Source organism: Mauremys reevesii, linkage group 12, assembly GCF_016161935.1.
Source record: "Mauremys reevesii isolate NIE-2019 linkage group 12, ASM1616193v1, whole genome shotgun sequence".
Taxonomy (NCBI): Eukaryota; Metazoa; Chordata; order Testudines; family Geoemydidae; genus Mauremys; species Mauremys reevesii.
The window spans coordinates 50,833,748-50,859,926 of NC_052634.1; the positions used below are offsets into that span (position 1 = coordinate 50,833,748).

General features: G+C 49.0%; 1 non-coding gene across 1 annotated transcript; it reads right to left on the bottom strand.

Moving 5' to 3' along the window:
- Nucleotides 1-22,807: 22,807 nt before the first annotated feature.
- Nucleotides 22,808-22,879, bottom strand: TRNAC-GCA. The gene has a single exon. It is a non-coding gene; the product is annotated as a tRNA-Cys (tRNA).
- Nucleotides 22,880-26,179: the final 3,300 nt, after the last annotated feature.

A 26,179-nucleotide genomic window follows, 5' to 3' on the forward strand; every position in this document is an offset into this window, starting at 1 on the left:
TGCTCCCCCAGCGGGGCTCTGTGCTGGGATGTGCCCTTAATTAAAGCTTCTTTTCTGCACTGCCAAAGTGATTACCTTCTCCAGCTGGTACTAGCAGACCTGGGCTTTGTTAATACAAATTCTGAGCCACAGACTCCAGGTAACAGACAGACCTCAGAGAAAGTGCTGGAGTCTGGCAAGAAAGTGACTCTGCACAAACAGCTCCTCGTCATTTCTCCTCCCATTAGCAATTGCCAGGAGCAAATCCAGCCGTGGGAGAGCAAAGCCCCCAGGAATGGGACTGTCCCTGCCAGAGGGGCAGGGAGAGAGAACAGGGGAAGGAGAGACTGAAAGGGGCAGTGGGAGAAATGAGTGGGCGGGGGGAGAGATTTCCAGCTCTCTAGTCCACCCAGACACATGTATTGCAGCATCCCTGGGCAGAACCACTTTCCAGTGAACAAGAAAAGGATCTGACAGAGGAAAAGCCAGTTCCTGACTCAATATTCCCCCTGCTGGGGTGTGGCTGCCCTGGGGTCAGTGTCCGAGGGAATCCCCCACAGTGACTCCTTGGGTTCTGCTCTTTTCTAGCCTTGTGTTCAGAGACAAAGGGCAGGTCTACACTACCACCAGATCGGCAGGTAGCGCTCTCCCATCAACTCCCGTACTCCACTGCCTCAAGGGGCGAATGCGGAGTCGATGGGTTAGCAGCAGCAGTCTGATGCTGCAGTAAGTCGATCTAAGTAAGCCGAATTCAGCTACGCTATTCTCATAGCTGAAGTTGCGTATCTTAGATCAACCTCCACATCCAGTGTAGACCAGGGTTTTGTTATGGGATGGGGGGAGGGAGAAGGGAGGTTAAAAATCTCTCTCTGGGCTTAGCCTGGCAGGAGGGGCCAGGTCTACACTATAATAAAGAGATTGAGCATTTTCTCAGCATGGCAGAATCTAGGATGTCTGTCTGCAGGGAAAGGGCCTGGGGAAATCCTGATGTGAAACTAACTAAAACCTGTTCTGAAACCTCCACAACTGCCCTTCTCGCCCTGCCAGGCTGCAGAATGACGTCCATGTTTTGCTCTAGCTCATACCATCCTCCCATGGGACAGGGGAGAGAAATGGCTGCAGTGGAGCCAGCTAAGGTAGGGATTATTGCATGGTTGCTGATAGGTTCCTGCAGGAGGGAGAGGAACAGCAAATACAGCGGAGATGGGCAGGTTTGCACAGTCTGGTTTGGAGGTTGGAGCGGGGCAGGAAATGCACAGGGTGGGAAAGGGAGGAGGACAGATTGTGGCAAACCTGCTGGGAGTTGTTTAATAAATGGCCTAGACTCTAGGAGCAGACCCATGAGATGAGGAGGTTGAAATGCCCTCAATTCTGGAACAAAAATAACCTGCCTACATGGGGCTAGGAAAACTGACCAGACTCCCAGTGCTGGAGCCTGACCTGACTAACCAGTGGCTGCTGTGAGATATGAAGGGGGCACCCACCAGTGAGGGTTAGGGGAGATTCCCCTCCCTTCATATCCAGCTCCTCACAATGAGGAGGGTTGTTGGGCTTCCTACCACGGAACTCTACCTGGACCCTGCTAGGGGCTCCCTCTCCTGTATCAGTCTGTGGCAGTAGGTGTGTGATGGATCTGCTGGGAGAGACAAGGGGCTCTTTCTTCATCCCCTCACCCTGGTGTTTCCAGGATTCTCTGAGCGGGCTGGGGTGGGACTCTGTTGACTATCATCCACAGAGCTTCCATTTGATTGAAAGGGTGAGTGGTGCAGCAGGTACTGAGTGTTGGACTCTTGCTCTTTCAGGGGCCAGTGACCTTTGAGGAGGTGGCTGTGTATGTCACCAGGGAAGAGGGGGCTCTGCTGGACCCCACTCAGAGAGCCCTCTACAGAGACGTCATGCAGGAGAACTATGAGAATGTGACCTCGCTGGGTAAGGATTCCTGTCCCCTCGGTTCTTGGAAGGGGAAATGAAGAGAGATGGTTCATGCCACCCCCAATGCCATCCCTGCTCTGTCCTGTCTCTCCATCACCCCAATATGCCAGTGACACACACACTGCCACAGACCCTCCTGCTGCAGAACACTTTGGGAACAGCGCACAGGAGCCGTATCGCACAGTGTCAAATATCTCCTGTTTGCTCAAGTAAAACTGGGGCTTAGGTCCAGCATAACGTAAGAACATAAGAATGTCCGTACTGGGTCAGAGCAAAGGTCCATCTAGCCCAGTATCCTGTCCCCTGACACTGGCCAACTCGAGGTGCCTTGGAGTGAGTGAACCCAACAGGCAATTACCAAGTGATCTCTCTCCTGCCATCCATCACCCTCCTCTGACAGACGGAGGCTAGGGACACCATTCCTTACCCGTCCTGGCTAATAGCTATTAATGGAGTTAACCTCCATGAATTTATCCAGTTCTCTTTTAAGCCCTGTTATAGTCCTAGCCTTCACAACCTCCTCAGGCAAGGAGTTCTACAGGTTGACTGTGTGTTGTGTGAAGAAATGCTTCCTTTTGTTTGTTCTAAACCTGCTGCCTATTAATTTCATTTGGTGATTCCTAGTTCTTGTGTTATGAGGCGTAAATAACACTTATTCACTTTCTCCACGACAGTCATGACATATAGACCTCTCTCATATCACCCCTTTGTCTCTTTTCCAAGCTGAAAAGTCCCAGTCTTTTAATCTCACCTCATACAGAAGTTGTTCCATATTTTTGTCCTTTTCTGAACATTTTCTAATTCCAATATATCTTCTTTGAGATGGGGAGACCACAGCTGCATGCAGTATTCAAGATGTGGGCGTACCATGGGTTCATAGAGAAGTGATATGATATTTTCTGTCTTCTTATCTATCCCTGTCTTAATGATTCCCAACTTTTTGTTTGCTTTTTGACAGCCACTGCACGTTGAGTGGATGTGTTCAGAGAACTATCCACAGTGACTCCGAAATCTCTCTTGAGTGGAAACAGATAATTTAGACCACATCATTTGATATGTCTAGTTGGGATTATGTTTTCCAATGGGCTGCACTATGTGCTATCCTGACATCCAGTAGTGCTGAGATCCTGCATTCAGTACTATCCCTGCCCTTCCTGTTCCCTTTCTCCACTGAACCCCACCAGCCCATGGTTACTGTCCCCAGCTTCCCCAGGACTCTCTCATTGTCTCTGGACCTCTCTGTCAGCAAGAAGCAGAGCCAGGGAGACTTGCCCTCTCTCTGGAGTCTTGGATTTCTGGGACATGGATTTACTTTCTCTGTGTTTTGGGAGCCTCTTTGAAATTGAGTGTCTGTGACATTAACCACAGTGCAATCTGGAGTGTTGAACAGCTGTTTCCCCTCAGTTCCCCAGGCTGGGGTGACTTTTACACTGTTTTACTGTGAGAGCAGCCACTCCTGGGCAGGTAACACACAGTCTCCAGTATGTAACTCGCTCCCAGCTACACAGTATTGAGTGCTGCTAGTCAGTGACTCACGAATTACAGTACCCACAGGGGAACCCCAGAAAATTCTCCGGTCCCAGACATCCCCCAGAAATGTGCATCTTTCCCTGTCCAGCACACTGCTGAACAATGCAAGCTCATCTGAAATCTGTCATTTCATCAGTGGAAAATGACATGCACCAGCCTTGTTATCCCAAATGGAGTTTCCAACACACTTGAATCCAACCACACTAGTTAGGTAAAACAATAAAACAAAATTGTTAACTGCCGGAAAAAAATCTTTTCAGTGACTACGGGTAATGAGGCATAAAAGTCAGAATTTTTTACAAAAGAAATGCAAGATAAAACACAAACTAATGTCTAAGTTAACCAGCTAAAATGGATTCAAAGCAAATGTTTCTCTCACCACGTGCTGAGACAGGCTGGTTTTCCTTTCAGCCAGGACTCCCCCTAACCTGCCCCTGCTGCCCAAGTTCAGTTCTTCAGGAGTTGTCATGGGCAGAGGGAAAGGGGAGAGAGAGACTTTCCTCACCTCTTTTTATAATTCAGTCCTTTCTATTAGAAACAACTTCAGTTCTCAGCTGAGTGATGGTGCCAGGCTGTCTGTTGTAGAGATGAGTTTCATGTGATGGAATGTAACTGTCTTTTCACACCTTCCTGCCGCAGAATGGCTGTTTGACCAGCTGTTTGCCTTGCTGTCTCTGAGGAACTGGTCTGTGGGTGTTCCCAGAATTGTAACTTTGTAATATCATACAGTAAAATCTCACAACTTTACATACAGTGTTGTTACACATTTTAACAGGAGGATACTATTCAGTAGATTATGCAATTTCCAGTGATACATCACAAACCATTCTGTGTACAGAATTGATCATAATTTTCAGAAGAGTGAACATAGGATTACAGACTGACCCAGGCCCTGTGTCAATGTGTGTTCCCAGCAGATATGTGGGTATTTCAATCCCTCCTAAGCAGAGTGTTCTGCATCTTCAAGGACCTGGGCAGCTGGTTCTGGGAATTCACTGCTTTACCAAGTGTGACACTGTCTGGAATTGTGAGACACTTTATATAGTTATTACTTTATTATTAATACCAATATGATAAAATTGCAATGAATTGTGCTAGATATGCCGTGTTAGGGGTCAGGGAAATGTTATAATTTTCCAAGTATGATCATTTTGTTTGTATCACCTTTGTAGTGTGAGATATAGATACGTAGGGTATATCTGTATTCCAGACTGTGGACTGTGTTTCTGGGTGATACCCTGTTTGATGGCCCATCCAGGGTCATCAGCTGTACAATGAATCCATGGAAAGGATCAAGGGGAGACACCTATTGAGTCAGCAAGACATGCAGGGGTATGCCTGTGTACTGAGACCTCCAAGGCTTTTCCATGCCCTGTGCTGTGAAGCTTGTGTTCGGGACACAGGAAGTAGAAGCCACATGGCAAAAGGAATATAAAGGGCAGCTGCATCATCTGCATTTTGTCTTCAATCCCCCTTCCTACCTCTGGAGCAACTTCTCTACAAACCGCCATAGGCCCCGACTCTGGGGGGGGCTCTGCACCCACCGGGGAGCTCAGCTGTTGGCAACTGCCAATCCGCTATTTAGCATGCTCAGCAGCCCTCAGCAGCTCTTTGGCTGGCTGTGGCCAATCAGCTGTTTTCCCTGCAGCTGCCGTAGCTCCCAGCTCCACTGCAGGTGTGTGTGAGCCCTTTTAATTTTCAGGGCTTGGCAGCTTCTGGGCTAGGGGTGGGGGGGATGGGGTGGGCAGCTTCTCGGCAGGGGGCTGGTGGGAGACAGCTGGGCAGCTTGGCTTGCCCCAGGGGGCAGTATGGGCTGGGGGGGAGTTTCTCAAGGACTGAGCCAGCCATTCTCAGCCCACCCTGGTGTCTCCCCCAGGACCTGTACTCCCCCTCCAGCCAGGAGAAACCAGCGGTGGGCCCCCTTAGTGCTGGGCAGGGGGACAAACCGAAAGACATTGCTCCTTTAAGAAAAGTTTGCCCTGGTGTCTGATGAGTGAACTTGGCCTGAGGCCAGCTGCTCGCCCCCTCCCCGTGCTCCAGCCAGCCGGGTGCACCCAGCCATGGCCAAAGGGGAGAGGGGCTTCACTGCAGCCCTAGCCCCAGGTGCAGATGAGCAGCCCCCCTTCCCCGCCCGGACCCTGCCTGTGCCCAGACTCCTCCCATGGGGGCTCTGGGAGCTCCCAACCCTACGGCTCTGACCCAGGTCCCGGGGCTCTGCATCCATTCCCCCATGTGTGGGGGGACAAGAGGGGCCAACACACCACCAGTGCCTCTAGCCGCATCCTCCCCGTGGGCTCTTCTCCATGGCCGGCTCTCATGCCTGGGAAAGTAACGCTTGCCCCCCTCAAAGCTGTCTCCCCCTCCCCTGCCCAGAGCAAGCTTGGCTGAGGGGCTTTTCCTCCCCGAGAGGAAGTTTATCCCGTCCCGCGCCAACCAGCATCTGCGTCACGACAGATTGAGGTCCCCCCCCTGGATCCCTCCCCCCCCCCTCACCTCCTCCCGGGGAGCTGCATTCCTATGGCTGCGTTCACCCCCGTGTATGAGCTTCAAGTCAGGAGACACTGCCCTGCTTCACCTTGGGATGCCTGAGCTCGTCTTCCTTCGGGGTGCTGGGCTGCTGCAGCCCGGGGGAGGATCAACCTCTCCCCCCTGCCTTTGGCCATGATCCCAGCAGGGCTCCCCGCCCACAACGTTGCAGAGGGGGTGAGGAGTCAGCGAGTGAGCTTCAAAGTGGGGGTGGGCTGCAGCCTGGGGGACTGGGAGGAGCTGGAGTAACACAGGAGCCATACAGCAGGATGAATAAATGGGCCATTTCTGTGCTGGGCTGTTGAATTAAATTTCTCTCTCTGGCTCAGGGTGGGCAGTTTCTGGGCTGGCCACAGTGGGTGGGGTTCAGGGGAGACAGAGCTGCTTTGAGTACATGGGTGGGAGCAGGCACTAAACAGAGGCACCAGGAGATGGGGAGCAGAAAGAGAGAGATGGGAAAAGGGACCCGGGTAGAGAGCAAGAACTGAGAAACATCAGGAAGGGGAGATATCAGTTATAGACACACTTTCAATGAGGACACTGGAAGTGTATAAATATGCTGAAAATAGCCTCCCCTCAAAACTGGCAGAGCCCCCCTCCAGCACAAGAACCCTTGCCCCTATGGCAGGAAGGGGTGCAAAGGAGTGAGCAGTAGGTAGGAGGCATTTAGGGCAAGGGGTCAGTAAGGAGGCGGCATTCAGGAGAGTCTAGGGAGATGGGGCAAGAAGAAGTACAGTGGGGGCGGGGCTTTGGAGAAGGCGGTGGAGCCAGGATGGGGCACCCACCAGCAAAACCAAAAGTCAGCATCTACGCAAACTGAAGCCTTGAACAAAAGACTGGATGACCCATCCAAGCTGTGGCTGTGTTCCAGACAGACTTTCAAGCCAGCAACTTACCAATACTGCTAAGAAGCTGATATATAGATTTCTGAATGTATCTGACTCCTTTCCCATTTAACAACTTTCTGTTTCTGGTTTCCTTTCTCTTTCTTATCTAAACTTTTAGTTTAGATGCTAAAGTATTGCCTGGCATCATGGTATTTTCAGTAAGATCCAAACCCATACTGACTTGGTAATGTGGCTGACCCTTTGGGGTCAAAAGAACATTTTGTTTATGTGCCCAGAGTTTTTAAATAACCTCTCACTGTACTGGACCTAGGTGCTGACTGGGAGTCAGAGAAGTGCAATGCAATGAAGGGGGCTGTGTGATTTCTTTTTTTCAGATTCTCAATAACCTCTGTGGGTGATCAGAAGCACAGTTTGTGACTGGTCAGTGAGTTTAACTTCAGTGTTAACCACCAGTTTTGGGAGCATCTGTCCTCCCTTTTTCAGCCTGCCCTGACCCTGGCATTTTCAGTGAGGACTGCCCCAGGTACACCAAGTCACACTCAGCACTGAAGATAAATTAATAGAATGTTTTTTATGACCAAGTCTTAAGAAATCCACTGAACTCCTTTGTTTTCTTTCATCTGAGCAGGGTTTCCAGTTTCCAAACCTCATATAATCTCCCAGCTGGAACAAGGGGAAGAGCCATGGGTCCCAGACCTCCAGGGTTCAGAGGAAAGACAGATCCTGAGAGCTCCCTGCACAGGTGAGGAAACATTAAACCACCTCAGAATCTGTAAGTGCCTGAAGGAAACATCTGGGATGCCCTACAATGCCCTTGGGAGGTCTCTCAGTTCATTATTGTCCCTAGCAGGGGTCGTATCCTTAGGGTAAATATAGCTCGTGGCTTCCTGTAGACACTAGCAGACACCAGGCAGTAGCTTCCTCCTTTCCCCCTGTGAATTTGGATGGGATGTGGAGGCTCAATTGATCCCCTCCTCTCTCCTGTTTGGAGGAGTTCAGTTTGTGATTTTTATTTGACCTCTCTCCAGTACTTGTATTGGTTTGGCCTTCCCCTTTCCATCCCTGTTTGAGGTTTCTGTCTCTATCACAGCAGGTGACGCAATGGTATGTGAGAAAGAGGAGCAGAATTCTCAGCAGGAAACTGTTGAGCAAGTGGATAAACACAGAGAATTATCGCAAAGATCAAAAAGAAATGTGTCGAAGAGTCATGAGCAGGGAAAATCATGCGAGACTCAGCACACACCAGAAAGAGAGCAGGGAAACCAGCCAGGAGAGAAAATGGGTAAATTTATTTCCTGTCGGGGAACTCAGAAGAGCATCAAGGAAACCACAACACAGCAGGAAATCCTCATGGGAAAGAGGGAAAATACATGCACTGAGTGTGGGAAAAACTTCACTCGAAGATCAACCCTTTCTGATCATCAGAGAATCCACACAGGGGAGCGGCCCTATAAATGCCATGAGTGTGGAAAATGCTTCACTGTAAGATCAGCACTTTCTGATCATCAGAGAATTCACACAGGAGAGAGGCCCTATGAATGCAGTGAGTGTGGGAAGAACTTCACTCGCAGCTCAAACCTTATTGCCCATCAAAGAATCCACACAGGGGAGCGGCCCTATAAATGCTGTGAGTGTGGGAAAACCTTCTATTGCCACTCAAAGCTTATTGCCCATCAAAGAATCCACACGGAGGAGTGGCCCTATAAATGCAGTGAGTGTGGGAAATACTTCACTGAGAGCTCAGCCCTTTCTGCACATCAGAGAATCCACATGGGAAGACGCCCTTTGAATGCCATGAGTGTGGTAAAATCTTCAGTCGCAGATCGCACCTTATTCGACATCAGAGAGTCCACACAGGGGAGAGGCCCTATGAATGCAGTGAGTGTGGGAAAACCTTCAGTCGCAGTTCACACCTTATTAGACATCAGACAGTCCACACAGGGGAGAGGCCCTATGAATGCAGTGAATGTGGGAAAACTTTCAGTTTCAGCTCACATCTTATTAGGCATCAGATAGTCCACACAGCGGAGAGCCCCTATGAATGCAGTGAGTGTGGGAAAACCTTCAATCGCAGCTTGCACCTTATTAGGCATCAGAGATTCCACACAGGGAGAGCCCCTTTGAATGCAGTGAGTGTGGGAAAACCTTCAGTTGCAGCTGGAACCTTATTAGGCATCAGAAAATCCACACAAGTGAGAGAACCTATGAAAGCAGTGAGTGTGGGAAAACCTTAGGGCCCAAAGAAATTTTGTCCAACTCCACTTCCTAGTTCAGTGTGTCTCATTACCGTTCCAGAGGATACCAGGGTTAGATTGAGAACAATCATCCTTCACCGTTTGGATGCAAAGAGAGAGTGCTTCATAGGACAGTCCTTCCCTGTGGATCCCAAACTGGCTGCCTGAGTGGGTAACAAGGACTTTCAGGCTGTAGAAATGATGGTAACCAATGAGGCAACAAATGTGTCAAGCTCCAATTTCAGACTTCTGGATATTCACATGCTGAGTCCTGATTCTAAGGTTTTGTGTCTGACGCTCTGGCTACACAATAAAGCTGATGTTGGTGCAGCTGTAGCACTGCTATTACAGATGCTCTCCACCAATGGGAGAAATCTCTTCCCTAGGACTTTATTAGTCCAGCTCCTACAAGTGGTGGTGGCTATGTTAGCAGGCAAAGCTCTCCTGCTGATGTAGTGTTATTTCACAGGGGAGGAGGGTTTTGTAACTACATTTCTCACCAGTGTGTATTTTTCACACCCCTGAGAAATATAGTTACACCAATAAATGTCTTTAGTGTAGACTAGACCTTAGTTTTCTCTTGTTTTATGTATTTACATCACTTCTCTTTGAAAGATTAAAAAATGTGACAAGAGAGTTATTTTCCCCCATGATGCAAACATTCCCATATAGAAAACCCCTTCCACCAACACACATGGCAAAAGAGCCAGAGATATATGAACTCACATGTAGTGTAAGGAGTTCTGGTAGAAAACCTCCCTCCAAAGGCTGGGATGGGAGAATGTGTGTGAGAAAGAGTGTATGAGAATATTGGCCCAGTATAGATTTATTTTTTTTGTATTTCAGATAGAACGTATTTTGCTTAGCTTCAAAGCTAATTTCTATTAAAAGGAAAACTACTCGAGGAGACAAGTTGTATAACTTTTTACCCACTTAGCCTGTAAGGGTCACTGAGTTCCCCACATCTCTAATTTGCAAAGGAAAGGCCTGACATCTGTCATAGGATGTGTCTAACAGGTAGGAAAGCTGCAATCGTCAACCATCAATATCAAGGAAAAGGCTGGACTCCACTGCCTTTCATGTCTAAAAGCTGGCTAGAGGCTGATCTACAATGAAAAGCTATGTTGACATAGCCACATCTCTCAGGGGTGTGAAAAATCTACTCCACAGAGAAGTAGTTAATGTGAGCCCCAGTGTAGACAGGCTTGGGTTGGGTTGTCAGAAGAATACTTCCAGTGTTTGAAGTGTAGACATAGCCTTAGGGCTGGTCTACAGTATGTGGTTATTTTGGAATTAGCCGAGTTAATTCAAAATAAAACTGATTCCGTCTACATGCCCAAATCGTTTTTTTTTTTTTTTTAATTTAAAGGGCTCTTTAATCCGGTTTCTGTACTCCACCTCAGCAAGTGGAGTAGTGCTAAAATCGAGATTGCAGTTCCGAATTAGAGGTACTGTGGACACAATTTGACATTATTGGCATCCGGGAGCTATCCCAGAATGCTTCCTTGTGACCACTCTGGACAACACTCTCAACTCCGATGTACTTGCCAGGTAGGCAGTAAAAGCCCCGGGAACTTTTGAATTTCATTTCTTGTTTGGCCACTGTGGTGAGCTCATCAGCAGAGGTGACCATCAGGACAATCCACCATCACAGGCGACCATGCAGAGTCCATCATCATGAGAGCCCACGCAGTCCTGGATTCACAGATGAGCTCCAGCATGGTCTGAACGGGAGGTACTGGATCTCATCGCATGTTGGAGACTAATCTCTTATGGGAGAACTATGTTCCAAAAAGAAACACAAATACACCTCTACCCTGATATAACGCTGACCTCGGGAGCCAAAAATCTTACTGTGTTATTGGTGAAACGCGTTATATTGAACTTGCTTTGATCCACGGAGTCAGCCCCCGCACCACCCACCCACCCCGTTATATCCGAATTCATGTTATATTGGGTTGCATTATATTGGGTAGAGGTATATACGCTAAATTCTCCAGGGTCATGATGGAAAGAGGCTATTCCAGGGACACAGAGCAGTGTCATGTAAAAATCAAGGAGCTCAAGCAAGTGTATCAAAAAGCCAGGGAGGCGAATGGGCTCTCTGGGTCACAGCCCCATACATGCTGCTTCTACCCTGAACTGCATGCAATTATGGGGGGTGATGCCACCACTACCCCACTACTGTCCATGGACACGTGCAAGTTGGGAGTCGCACGGAGCAGGGAGAATGACTTTTTGGAGGATGAAGAGGAGAAGGAGGAGGACAGTGCACAAGCGACAAGTGGGGAATCCCTTTTCCCCCATCAAGGTTCCCTCCCCACTCTGAACTTTAGGGTACAGATGTGGGGACCTGAATGAAAGACCCCCTAAGTTTATTTACCAGCTTAGGTTAACAGTAAGGTGCCACCACCAAGTGTATTCCAAATCTTAGGGGAGAGCCACTTGGAACTCTGCCTTTCCCCAAATATCTCCCAAGTCCCTAACCTGTCCTTTCCTGGACAGCCTTGAGACTAATCCCCCCCCCCCAATTCCCTACACCCCTTTTCCTGGGTAGGCTTGAGCGTATACCCTCACCAATTAGTCCTGGCAAACCTGGTGGCTGAACTTGCTGACTTTGTCCTCACCCATAACTATTTCACAGTTGGGGACAATGTATACCTTCATGTCAGTGGCACTGCTATGGGTACTCGCTTGGCCCCACAGTATGCCAACATTTCTATGGGTGACTTAGAACAACGCGTCCTCAGCTCTTGTCCCGTAATGCCCCATCTCTACTTGCTCTGCACTGATGACATCTTCATCATCTGGACCCATGGAAGAGAAGCCCTTGAGGAATTCCACCAGGATTTCAACAATTTCCATCCCACCATCAACCTCAGCCTGGACCAATCCACACAAGAGCAGTATCAACAGGAAAGGGAAGCTGAGAGACTCTATGCGCTGCAGCTTGCTGTGAATGGAGAGCTGGCTGCTAGAAGGGGGTGGCAGTGTGAATGGGGAACAAGTGTGCCCAAGGAGTAGAAAGCTTCGGCCCAGATAGCACTCTCAGAAGACTTCCCCAGACTGGCTTAGGGATGCTGGTGTGACCTCTCTTGGCAGCTCCCAAAGAAGGAACTGGGTGGACTAAATGGACAGTGCCCCTCTCTATCTGAAGCCTAGCAAGAGAGGTACGTGAATCCCACCAGAAGTTAAAATGGTAAGTAAGGGAGGGGAGGCTCTACTAGAGGGCCTGAGCAGCTTCAGATACAGTACAGGAGGATTTCCGCTTCTGAGCCATGAAAATAGAAATTGACTTTTTCCTTTCCAGATTTATCTAATATTCAGAAAGAGAATCTAGCACCTGCCTTCCAGATTTGAACACCCTCACAATTCAGGAGTGCTCAAGCTCAATTTGGGCAGCTGTTACTTCATTTCTCCCAAATCAAATATGCTGATCCACTGTCATTTGCTGTAGAAAAAGTAGAATACAATTGAGCAACAAATGCTGGGGTGTTTCCAGTGCTAACTATGGCTGGAATTGCTATTTTCAACAGCCATTGCCATTTTTTTTAAAATGTTGTTTGTTTAAAAGGAAGACAGTAATATTGCACTAGCAAATTCCCCATAGAAACAAAGAATGGAACAAAAGAATAATAAAGGCACCTCAACTTTTCTTCATTTAGGTAGAACAGTCTTATAAGATGGATCCAGCTATCTTCCAATCACACAAGCTGAAAATTGTTCCACTTTACTGCAGTTCTGTAACTGCGGGAACCAGTCCTGTCTGTGTTCTGTGCACATCCAAAATCCCTGCTGAATGCAGAAGTACCCTGCTTTTGTGACCATCCCACCTGATATGTTCAGCCCTTGTGAGCGAAGCAGGTTCACATTTAGTAAATGGGTGGGAAGCGTCTCAGAAAGTGTTAGGTGCTGTAGGAGGTGTTGCTTATTCACTAGGTGATGTGAGACCTTCCTGTTACACTAGTAAACCAGTGCTGCACAGAATGCACTTTGCTCCTGGAGTCTAGAATGGGGTCTTTGCTTCTATACACAGCCCATTAAAGACAATGAAAAGACTCCCACTCACTTCAACAGGCTTTGGACTGACCTGGTTATACACAGGGTAACTCCACTGTCTGCACAGGGTCCTGGTCCCACAGCGGAGGGGGGGCTTGTGAGCTTGTTGCAGAGCTGCTGCTCAGGGACGGGAACCTCCTGGCACCCCAGCCTCCAAAATCACTCAGGCTGCACTTTCTGCACGACTAGGTGCTGGCTGAGGGGGGCGTGGGAATTGGTGGCCTCTGCTGCAGGTGATGGGCATCTCAGGTACTTAAAGCCATGGCCTAGAGGAGGGAAGTGCCTAACTCCAGAGTCTGCAGCTGCCTAGGGCCAGGGCTGAGGATTTAGAGTCCCTAGTGCTGCCGTTGCAAGGTTCAAGCAAGCTCAGCCCTGGCATTGCCACCCCTCCTGTGGCTAGTAGCTGCAGCTGGCTAAGGCTGGCCTCTGGCAATTGGCCCCATGGCTGTAGCCAGAGAAGCTACAAGTGGCTCTGTGACTACTGGGGCCATTAAGGTAGAGCAGCTAAAGACACTGGAGTTAACCTCAAGGAACAGAGGTCACCAGCAGGACAGGAATGTCAAGGGGAGCAGGGAAAGAGGGAGCAGGTCAGGCTTGCAGAGGGAGCTTCTAGCTGGGTGGGAGCATGTCCAAAATAGAAAGGAAACAAGCCTGGGGAGAGGTGGTGGTGACCAGGTAGCAGACTAGCATGTAGACGGGAACAGAGGGAGAGAGGCTGGTGTCTTCGGATTACCAAGGGCTAAGTCCTGACTTTGGGGAGATGGTGTTTGCAGGTGGCTGGCTCACATGGCAGGATGGGGGCTGAGGGAGGGATCTGTCAGAACTGAGCAGGTATCTGCTGGCTGTGGAACTCTGAGCTGAGACTAGGATCACATGCCGTGACTGGTGACATGGAAGGTATGAATGAGGAAGGAGATAAATCTGGGGAGTTTCCTTGGTCACTGTGAAAGTTCTACTCACTGTGGACACTGGTAAACCCACATGGGTGTACAGCTCAATGAGAAAACCCGGGAGCTGAGGGAGCTGTGTATGGCAATGCATATAGCCATGTAGGGGTGTGATCAAAATGAAAAATGTCTCTGAGGTTCAGTACCAGATATACTATGGCACCAATGGCACTGCCCCACCAGGCCCACACTTGGAGCCCACAGTGACTACATAGGGGCCCACAAATACGTTTGGTGCCGGGGCCCACAAAAGGCTAACCCGGCCCTGACTGCCCGAGCACTATTTCAGCCCCACATTTTTGGGTGGGCCTCCCACAGTGGGAGCTGCAGAGCACTCCTCCATGACACGCACACACACACACCTCCTGGTGTTGGGAGGGGAACAGGAGAAAGGACAAAAGAAGCCAGAGATGAAGAGAAAGGAGGGAGGGAGGGATGGAGGAAGAGGTGAAACAAAAAGGACAAACCCTAATGTCTCCAGTGATTCTAAGGGACAAAATCTCAGGTGTGGAATAAAATTCTGCCTCCTTAAGCTCATGTGGTGATAGTAGACACTCTACTAGCTGCTCGGCTCCACTCACCCAGTGGCTGCACAAACTGCTCCACTCTGCTCTGCCCACTGCTCTGCTCCATGGTATGGCTTCAGGCTCCCCCACTCATTAGCACAGTACTCAGTGCTCTCAGCTCAACAAGTCCAGCTCTTCAGTGATTTCAGCTCATAGCAGGGGAGCCCTAGTGCCAGTGAATTCAGCTCAGTAACCTTTATCTAGATTCTTAAGGGAATCAAAAATTAACTCTGACATTCCACAGTGGAGAGAGACATAGGTGGAACTGGTGCTTCTGGCTCACACAAGGAGCTTATACCACCAAGTACAGATATCTGTCCCCAGCCTCTCTCTTTTTAATGGGTTTTGGAACCCATGTCCCTTGTCTAGCAAGTGCTTTTTAGTTGATAGTGAAACCCTTTATCATAAGACAATTTTGTAGTTCCTCAAAACATAGTGGTGGTAGTAGACACTCTACCTGACCCTCTTGTATAATTTAATTACCAAACTTCTATCAAATGTGACTGCACAGAGCTGCACATACAGTTACGTACAGTTACATTCAGTGAAAGTGAGCAACAGTCCCCAGAACTCACTGCCGGGAGCCTTAAAATATCTGCCAGTGGCACAGGTACTTTTTAAATACCGAGATGTGCAGTGGCACATCTTTCATGGGAACCGGCCGGCGTGTGCATGGCCGACGTATGCAGAGCAAAGGTTGCCCACAGGCGCTGTGTCAGGCTTTGGCACCGCGTGAAACACAATGGACCACTTTCTGGTGGCTGGTTTTTTTTCCCCGACAGGTGTGGGGACTTCTGGAGAGAGGGATGGATGGAGGAAAAGGTGAAACAGAAAGGACAAACTCTAATGTCCCCACTGATTCTATGGGACAAAATCCCAAGTGTGAAATAAAATTCTGCCTCCTTAAGCTCGTGTTTTCCATGCCTAGAATTCAACTGTAACCAGATGGATCAGACTGAACAGGTTTCAAACCTCGAGGAGGCTCTTACCTTCTAAACAGGGACAGCTATTTTCTAGTAAAATCACTAAAAGGGAAGGAGAAAACTTGAAAGAGGTTCCTCCTGGCACTCACGTCCATGAACCCGGATACTCTCTCAGTCCTCAAAGAGAGACCTCGAGAAGGAGACTTGCTGAAGCAAAGCCACAGGGGTCTCTGAGGTTTCCCTGGTCACTCGCCCCTGTCCTGCCTGGCTGATGTCAGCATCTCTCTGTGAGGTCACCACCTCCCCACCACCTTTGACCAATGGTCTGAGGTCCTGCAAAAGCCTTTGTGATGTCACTGCCACACCCCTGCCTTGCTGTGCTAATGTCCTGCCCCTGGCCATGCACTTTGGAGGTTTGAGCTACTCCCTGTGGATCACCCCACTCAAGGAGCGTTCGTTCTAGGAAGCAAGCTGGCTAGACAGGAAAACATCAGATGCTGCTCCCAATGCTACGCTCAGTTTTTCAGAAATTAGTCAACTTTATGGCCAGAAGAGACCATTAGAGCATCTAATCTGACCCCCTGCATATCAGAGGCCTCCTGTATGACACAATAGCTACTTCTGGAGCAAACACATTCCAGAAAAGCATCTAGTCTTCATTAAAAGCAGCAAAGAATCCTGTGGCACCTTATAGACTAACAGACGTTTTGCAGCATGAGCTTTCGTGGGTGAATGCCCACTTCGTCGGATGCAAGAGTGGAAATTTCCAGGGGCCGGTAAATATAAGCAAGCAAGAAGCAAGCTAGAGATAACGAGGTTAGATCAATCAGGGAGGATGAGGCCCTGTTCTAGCAGTTGAGGTGTGAAAACCAAGGGAGGAGAAACTGGTTCTGTAGTTGGCAAGCCATTCACAGTCTTTGTTTAATCCTAAACTGATGGTGTCAAATTTGCAAATGAACTGAAGCTCAGCAGTTTCTCTTAGAAGTCTGGTCCTAAAGTTTTTTGCTGGAGGATGGCCACCTTAAGATCTGCTATTGTGTGGCCAGGGAGGTTGAAGTGTTCTCCTACAGGTTTTTGTATATTGCCATTCCTAATATCTGATTTGTGTCCATTTATCCTTTTCCTTAGAGACTGTCCAGTTTGGCCGATGTACATAGCAGAGGGGCATTGCTGGCATATGATGGCATATATTACATTGGTGGATGTGCAGGTGAATGAACCGGTGATGGTGTGGCTGATCTGGTTAGGTCCTGTGATGGTGTTGCTGGTGTAGATATGTGGGCAGAGTTGGCATTGAGGTTTGTTGCATGGATTGGTTCCTGAGCTAGAGTTACTGTTGGGGCCTGGGGCTGAAGCCAAAAGTCTGAGCCCCACCACCCAGGGCTGAATCCCTCAAGCTCTGGTTTTGCCCTCCCCTACCTGGGGCAGGGCTCAGGCTTTATCTTCCCTGCCTCTGTCCAGTATGGAGGGGCCTGGTCCCTCTTTCCAGGATCATGTAGTAAGTTTTTTTTTGGCAGAAGGGGGTTGCAGTGAAAGGAAGTTTGAGAAACCCTGGCATAGAGCCTCTGAATATGTCTAGACTTGGCTCCCTGGGGCATGGTGGGTGATCAGACACTGAACGTGCAGCCATGGAGACACCACACACCAGCCTTGCCTAACAGGCAAGAATCAAACCTCCACAGAAAGACGCTTGTTGCTTTCTAACCCATCTCCCTAAGCCCTCAGCCACCACCACTTAACCCCACTCTTCTTTTACCACTAGCTCCTGCACTCCCTACCCTTGCACCTCCTTCACCCCTAACTCCTGCCCCCTCCTGTGCCCCCTTTGCCCTTAACTCCCTGGGCCACCAGCCATTGCCCCTCTCCTGCAGCCCCTTCACATGGCTCCAGTGCTGGGGCCCCACACTTGTTCTCCCTTTCCCTGGGCTTTGGCATCACTAACCCCTGCTTAGCGAGTAGGGTTCAGTGGTCCCCAAAATGTGGGGCATGACTCCTAGGGGGACACAGAGGAACATTCATGGGGACACCTCAGGGCCTGAGCCAGCCCCCATGGAGGGAGCAGCACTCAGCCCCACTCTGTCCCAGCTCTTCCCCAACCCCACCCTCAGCCTGGGCCTCTGGCTCCCAGCTCGGCCTCGACCCCCTTACCCCTGTCTGCACCCCTCTCCCCAGCAAGCAACAGACCCACTCCCAGCCCCGGTTCTTGACCGTGGCTTCTGATGGGCCACAGCCATGGATGAGGGCACAGTGTGAAATATTTGGGGACCACTAGTTTAGGATGACGTTCTCAATCACTTCTATGAAGTCCAATAAAAGCTATTCCTCACCCACCCACCCCTCCATCAGGACAGACTAGGTATGTTCTGCTGCCCTTCACTCATGCAGGAAGGATAATAACATTTCATTCAACTCAATCCTAAAGTGATTTGTAACCCACCACCAGCCAAAACTGGTCATTTTGGGAAAGCGGCCCCATCATGCTGCATACCTAGGCAGAGTAGGTGTGTCTGTGCATACACGGTCTGTTCCTGAAGTCTTTCCCCCAGCTCCTCACTAGATGTGAGGGGGGAGCTCATTCAGCCCCTGCTTCTGCTTAGTATTTAAAAACTCCTTATTGTCCCTATCTCTGCTGGCCTTAGATTTCTCCACCTGTCCCTTCCTTGACAGTTCAAGTGAGGTGGCCAAGTGGTTAAGGTGGAGGACTGTTAATCTATTGTGCTCTGCATGCATGGGTTCAAATCTCCTCATCAGATGCATTTAGTTTTCACCCCTCCTTTATAGACAACCATCTCCCCCTTTGGTACAATAACAGAGCCAACAGTGTTGCTTCATGCAAACAAAAACCTCAGAAACTCAGGACCCCCCCTTGCTTTAAATAAAATGTCTAAATCCCAGATTTCTTTTTAAAAAATTCTCTAGTGCTGTATTTCTTAGTTTTTATCTCAAAAGGTAACATCCTCATCATCTCCCCCAAACACCCTGGGACCTGCCCAAATTATTAAAATACCCTCAACCCGAGCAAGTGAACCAGAGCTAGTGTCTAGGCCAAGCTGTTCTGAAGGAGGCAACTCCAACATTTTCTCTCTGCTTCCCTTGGCAAGTTCTGACTGAGAAAACAAAATTCCCCAAACTGAAAATTTTCTGCTGAAAAAACAATACTAGTCTGTTTAGGGACTTTGGTTTGCAAGTATTATTGTTATTATTCTCTTCTGTTTCTGAGTCAGTTCAGTTCAGTCTTTGTCCGCCACGTGTGTTTCCACCTGCTGAGTTGTGGGGGAGAGAGGCCAAGTCATGATGTCTCTTCCCCTCTTTCATAGATTCTTCCAACTTGCTAGGAAGCTCCTTTGCTCCGATGTGAGTCAAGCAGTGTCCATTGTCTCTGCGCTATCTCGGAGAAGCCTGCATTGTACACAGTTCCTGGGATAGTCCTTGGGAGTGTGGATCCCTTCAATGGGCCAACAGCGAGTCTGGCTCCTCCATTGTCACACCTGAAAGGCCGGTGGGGGGCATTTCCCAACCTCATAACATATCTCAGTAACACACACAGAGCAAAACTTCATAACTTCCCAACCAATGCGAGCACACACAATCCAACCTGATATTAATGTTCAACAGATCAAGACTTTTTAAATGATACCTCACGAGGCAGACTTTGTACAAACCATGGCATCGTTATATGAGTGGTGAATATGGGGCTTCCAGGTGCTGCTCTGAGCACAGCGTGCCACACCTGGGCTTACACTGCAGTGGAGACATACCCTTAGAGTCCATCTCTCCAGGGATAAAGATGGCAGCATGGCTGGCCTGGGTCATCTGACTTGGGCTCCTGGACGTAAAGCTGAGGGGCTAAAAACTGGTGCAGATATTTGTGTTCACGCTGAAGCCTGGGTTCAGAAACCCTCACCCCTCATGGGGCCTCAGAGGTTGGGCTCAAGCCCATATGTCTGCACTGTAATTTTATAGAGGTTGGGAGGGAGTTTAGCAAGTGGAACTGGTAAAACTGCATTGAGGGGACTGGACCACTGACCTATCAGCTCTTAACACCCAAACTTTCAGTAATTCTATTATCAGTGCCTGTGAGTGTAATTTAAACCATAGGTTCATCTAGCTCTGAATCTTCTCTTCTGACAGTAGCCAATACCAGGTGCCCCAAAAGTCACTCCTTTAGGCACCACTGGGAGTTGAACCCAGGATCTCTTGTTTACAAAAGAGGTATTTTAACCAGCTAAGCCACGATACCTGCTGTTACTTAAAGCATTGTCTTTGCCCACACCTGACTCTCTGCCAATCCCCACTGGGCCCTGACAAGTGTTGCTCGTGTTTGGATTCTGTAAAGCAGAGGAGCAGGTGAAGTTTTGCTCCCAAGGTGTGTGTGTGATTCTTTGGACAGGTCTACACTACAAAATTAGGTTGGTGTAATTACATTACTTAGGCTGACAATGCAGTTCTATCAACCTAATCCCGGTGTAGATAGTGGCTCAGCTGTCAGAACTTTCTGGAGCTATGAAAGGGGAGGGACCCAGCCTCTGTTGCAGGAATGCAGGGCAGGCGAGTTCATGGTGGGATACTGGTGGAGGCCAGTTATGGTGATATAATGACCAGCAGCATTTACACTGACAATTTGTCACTTTAAGTTTGCTGCACAAAGCTCTAGGCCTCTCGTCAAGGTGGTTTTATTTTGTCACCAAAACAGGGCAGTTTTGTCACCAGACGTGGCATTGCCATGTGTGCACCAGCCAAAAGCTGCTGATCGAGGGAGCGTTGTGTGTTTTTCACACACCTGAGCAATATAATGATGCTGAAATAACTTTGTAGTGCAGATCTGGCCAAAGATTCACACACACACACACACACACACACACACACACACACACAGCTTGCAAGGAAAACCTCACCTGCTCCTCTGCTTTGCAGAATCCAAACACAAGCAAAGCTTTTCAGGCCCCAGTAGGGATGGCAGGAAGTCAGGTGTGGGCAGACAATGTATTTTCACCACAGGCGGGCACCATGGCTTAGCTAGCTAAGAGCTTGTTCTGTAAATAAGAGATCCTGGGTTCAACTCCCAGTGGTACCTTGTTGATGAACTCTTGGGTGTACTTGGTATTGGCTACTTTCAGAGGAACATACACAGAGCTAGATGGGCCTCTTGTCCAGCCCAGTACAGCTGTTTAAATTACACTCACAGGCACTGATAACAGAGTTACTGAAAGTTTGAGTGTTAAGAGCTGATAGGTCAGTGGTCCAGTCCCCTCAGTGCATTTTTACCATTCCAGGGGAGCAACCACGGCAGTTCTGGGGAGAGCTCTGGCTGCCAGGGGATCCAGCTAGGAGAGGGCGTGCTGGGGGCTCTGGAGGCCAGTCCAGTGGGGCTGTCAGAGGTGGCTTTACCAGTGGGGAGGTGCTAGGTCACATGTTGGTGGGATGGGGAAGTAGGGACTACAGGATGTGAGGCTGGCTAAAATGAAACTGTCCAAAAAACCCTCCCCCTTTGCTCCAGCTAAAGGCCCTACTTTGGCCTCTCCCCCTTTCATAAAAATCTACCCCAGCTCTCAGAAACCCCCTTTCTCCCATGGGTATTTTCACAGTTTCTTCCTTTTTTCATGGTCTCATACAAGTATTTTTGCCATGGAAATGATCAAGTACATTTAACATGAGAAAAACAATCAAACGGCACATCTGTATCTCCTTCCTCAAGCATGGTGTCTCAATTTATCTATAGAAAAGTCTAGGCAGGCAGAGTCACTCCTATGCTGTTTAGGGGTGGGATAGGTCAGTGGTTTGTGCATTTGCTTACTAAATGCAGGGTTGTGAGTTCAATTATTGAGAGGCCCCTTAGGAATCTGGGGCAAAATCAGTACTTGGCCCTGCTAGTGAAGGCAGTGGGCTGGACTCAATGGTCCCTTCCAGTTCTAGGGGATAGGGTGCCCCCATTATCTTTTTTTTCTTACTTCACATCAGACCCAGGACTTGCACCCAGCAGTTCTTGGGGCCATGGGACAGAACTGAGCTTCACTGGCAGCAGTGAGGGAGAACGGTTGGGACTGAGCTGTCGGGAATATTTTAATCCTTATCTAATTTTCAGAGGATTAAATCAATGCAGCTTCCACTTCTCCATCTCTCCCAAGGAAATGATGTTTCTGTGCAAAGTACCCAAACCTTTTAACAATAAGAAGTGAAATGAAATGGCCACATGATGGCAACAGAACCTAAGAAATTTGTTATTCTCTAAGGTGTCACATGTACTCCTGTTCTTTTTGAGGATACAGACTAACATGGCTGCTCCTCTGAAACCAAAGTGATGAGAAGCCATGTTCTTGTTCAATGAGCATTGAAGCTGAAAAGGGAGATGTTTTTTTTGTTTGATTTCTAGGCCCCCACCTCTAATCTACTAGACACCCCTTTCCTCCCACAGCCAGGAATAGAACCCCACAGGCATGACTACTAGCCCCCCAACCCTGCTCCCTAGGAAAACCTCTGAGACCCCTCTGCTGGCCCCTCACCTCCCTGCTTGTACTGCACTTGAAACCCAATGGGGTTTCCTTGGGCAGTTTTGACTCACTCCCAGGAAGGGTGTAATTTTAGGAGCAGGTTCCAAATAGTGCAATTAACCAGCCAGAAGGGGCAGCAGATGTCAGTGTAGGAGCCATTGAAATAACTCTGCACTTACCTAGAGGCAGACATAATGAGCTCTACGGTTGGTAAACGTACAGAGACTCTGCTGCTGCTCATGAACTGAGCAGCACATGACCTGTAAACAGCTGCCATTTGAATGCGTCTGAAAGTTACAAGGAACAACGATCTGTGTTAAAGGAAGGTTGACATTTATTAGAGCCCCAATTGATGCCATGTGCACAAAGAGAGGTTTGAATGTGTAACAGGGAGTTTGGTAAATCTTGGTTATTTTATTTTTCTAAGAGATTCCTGTCCACCCCCAGGAGAGTTTTCAGTCCCAATGGCAACTTACTTACCAAATGTAATACAGACTAGTCCATGCCTCCCAAGTGGATGTGGTTCTTGTTCTTCTGCACATTGTAGCCCATGGAGGCCAAGGACCTGCAAATGTGTCTTCACGTGCCTTTGTTTCATTGATGAAAACAAACCTAGACACTTAGAGGATTGGAACTGATTTCAGCTGGGGACATGTTTGCTGGGTTTTTATGCATTTGCACAGGCAAACATTGAGTGTGTCCATTAATTTCAGGGATCCCTATTTAGTGGAGCTCCTGAAAATAGAAATATTTTTACTGAAAGAATGACTTTGTGAGGGGGCACTTGGATTTGAACCAAGGACCACTTGATCTGCAGTCAAACACTCTACCACTGAGCTATACCCCCATGACATTTACACAGCCAAGTCCATAATCTTAAGGATTTTGAAGGACGGGCTCTGCCTCAGAGAGCTCCTTTTCTATTCTCAGACCACAGGGGTTTTAAAAATGGGGTTTGATTAAACTTTATATATACATGTAGACACCACAGTTTGCACACCCACCAACATAGCTTCTCCCAGTGACATAGCTACCACCTCCTGGGGAGATGGGTTAACTGCACAGACGGGACAGCTCTCTCCCCTCCACTTAGAGCAGCTTCATTATTTATGAATAGGTGGGAAATAACCCCCTGAATGGACAGCAACCAATGTATCAGATATTGCTGTGCCTGCATTCAATATGGGTAACTGGTTATATTGGGCTGGATTAGTAGGAGCGTTGCCAGCAGATCGAGGGAAGTGATTATTCCCCTCTATTCAGCACTGGTGAGGCCACATCTGGAGCATTGCGTCCAGTTTTCACGCCCCTCCCCCACTACAGAAACAAATTGTAGAGAGTCTAGGGGAGGGCAACAAATCCTGCCAACTACAGAGGAAGTTGTGGTTCTTTAGTTTCAGTGGAGCTGGGTCTTGTCTCACTCTTAAACTATGTCTACATGAAAGAATAATGTGGCTTTAGTTAAAGTGTTTTAATTGAACAGCTGTTGCATGTCCACCCTATGTCCCTGTGTCACCAGAGCACATCCATGCTAGCATCTCTTGGATTGCCACAGAGAGCAGTGCATTGTGGGTAGCTGGCTGCAGGGTGCTTTGGGAAAGGTTTGCAATGCCTCACGGGCTGCATCGCATGATGCAGGTTTCTATCCTATCAGGTTTCTATTAGGTTTCTTCTAGTAGGATGCCCATTGGTCCATGGGCATCCTACTAGATTGCCAGCTGCTTTTCAACTGCAATGTGCGTGGTGGGGTAGAGAGCATGTGTGTGGGGGGGAGAGACAGTGTGTGCATTGCGGAAGAGTGTGTGTGTCGCACACTGTCTCTAAGTTCTGACAGCTGCTGGAAGCAACCAGTCCTGAGGCAGGGGACAGCCCCGACATCAGTCCCCTTCTCTCACTGGCTCAGCTCAGCACTCTCTGTCACACACGCACACACACTGCTGCCTGCTTAGCTCTGTGTCAGGGGTGCTGGAACAGGGGGTTTAGAGCGCCATGGCCCCACCACTCTTTACTGGCTGTTAGGAGAAATGATGGAGGGGAGGAGGGTGCAGTCTTGGGGAAGAGGCGTTCTGTGGGTGTGGCCTCAGGGGGAGAGGTGCTGTGAGTGGGGGTCCTTGGGGAAAGGGTGTCATGGGGGTGCCACAGTTTGGACAATGGTGCCCCCCCCCACTGTAAGGAAGCTTCTGCCACCCCGGCTCTGTGTTGGCAGAGCGGCATCCAGGCATCACGGCAGTGATTTGCTCCCGGGGCTCGGCAGGGCTCGCTCGGAGGGGATTTAAAGGGCCCAGGGCTTCGGCCGCAGCAGGGAGCCCTGGACCCTTGAAATCACCAGCCTGGGGAAGCCGGGCCGGGCTGGCACAGCGTACCGTCTCTTGCCGGTACCCCATACCGGAACATACCAGCTTACTTTCACCTCTGGAAGGTCCTCACGTGGATCAATAACTGGTTAAAAGATAGGAAACAAAGGGTAGGAATAAATAGTCAGTTTTCAGGATGGAAACAGGTAACTAGTGGTGTCTGTACTGGGACCAGGACTAGTCAACATATTCATAAATGATCTAATAAACAGTGAGCTGACAAAATTTGCAGATGATCCAAAACTACCGGCTTGCTGCCTAGAACGAACGCTCCTTGAGTGGGGTGATCCACAGGGAGTAGCTCAATCCTCCACATTGCCTGGCCAGGGGCAGGACATTAGCACAGCAAGGGAGGGGTGTGGCAGTGACATCACAAAGGCCTTTTGCAGGACCTCAGACTATTGGTCAAAGGTGGTGGGGAGGTGGTGACCTCACAGAGAGATGCTGACATCAGCCAGGCAGGACAGGGGCGAGGGGCCAGGGAAACCTCAGAGACCCCTGTGGCTTTGCTTCAGCAAGTCTCCTTCTCCAGGTCTCTCTTTGAGGACCGAGAGAGTATTCGGGTTCATGGACGTGAGCGCCAGGAGGAACCTCTTTCAAGTTTTCTCCTTCCCTTTTCCTGATTTTACTAGAAAACAGCCGTCCCTGTTTAGAAGGTAAGAGCCTCCTCGAGGTTTGAAACCTGTTCAGTCTGATCCATCTGGTGACAGTTGAATTTTAGGCATGGAAAACAGAAGCTTAAGGAGGCAGAATTTTATTCCGCACCTGGGATTTTGTCCCTTAGAATCACTGTGGTCATTAGGGTTTGTCCTTTTTGTTTCACCTTTTCCTCCATCCATCCCTTCCTCCTTTCTCTTTGTCTCTTGCTCCTTTCACCTGTTCCCCTCCCAACACCAGGAACGAGGTGTGTGTGTGTGTGTGTGTGTGTTGTGGGGGAGTGCTCGGCAGCTCCCACTGTGGGAGGTCCACCCAAATATGTGGGGCTGAAATAGTGCTCGGGCAGTGATCCCCACCGGTGACCTGGGCCATCCTTTGGGCTCTCTGCTGAGAACCCTCAGCTTCCCGTCCTCAGTCTCTACCCTGATTGGCTGAGCAGGGGGTTACTGACAGGGAGGAGACTCAGGTCCTTGTTGTTCTCTTTGAAGACCAAGTAAATAAGTCAGAACCAGTTCTATGTTTGATGAATTTTGCTGCTTCTCTGCATTAATTGTCTCTGAGCAGTTCATGATTCTCTCTAACATTGCAGTTCTCCTCAAATACTTGCTGAATAATTACTGTCACTGTTGTTGGTGTGGAGCTCATCTGAGAGCACTTTATTCAGGTCATTCAATGTCTGAAATTCAAGATCTGATGGTTAGTTTGAAAATCAGGGCTCTTGGGTCCTATTCCCAACTCTGCCACTGACTGGCTGTGTGACCTAAGACAAGTCAATTCTCCTTTCTCAGCCTTATTTTTCTCCCTCTTTCAAGTAGGGATAATAATGATCCTCTCCTACCTACCTCAACACACTCACTCTTCCCCAACACACTCACTATCTCTCCCCACACACAAACAGTCTCCACACTGCAGTTGAAAAGCAGCTGGCAATCTAGTAGGATGCCCATGGAACATTACGCCATGGGACCAGCTCATGCTGCTGTCTCTGTGCATCGGTGACCCTCACAGGGCTGGCTTGAGTAAGGGACTGTTGACCCCTTACTAAAACTTAGTGGGGGTTTTGGTTTCCTACTTCCCAGTCCCAATAGAAGGGGGAAGGGCCAATGGGAAATCAGGCCCCTGAGACTGACAGTCCC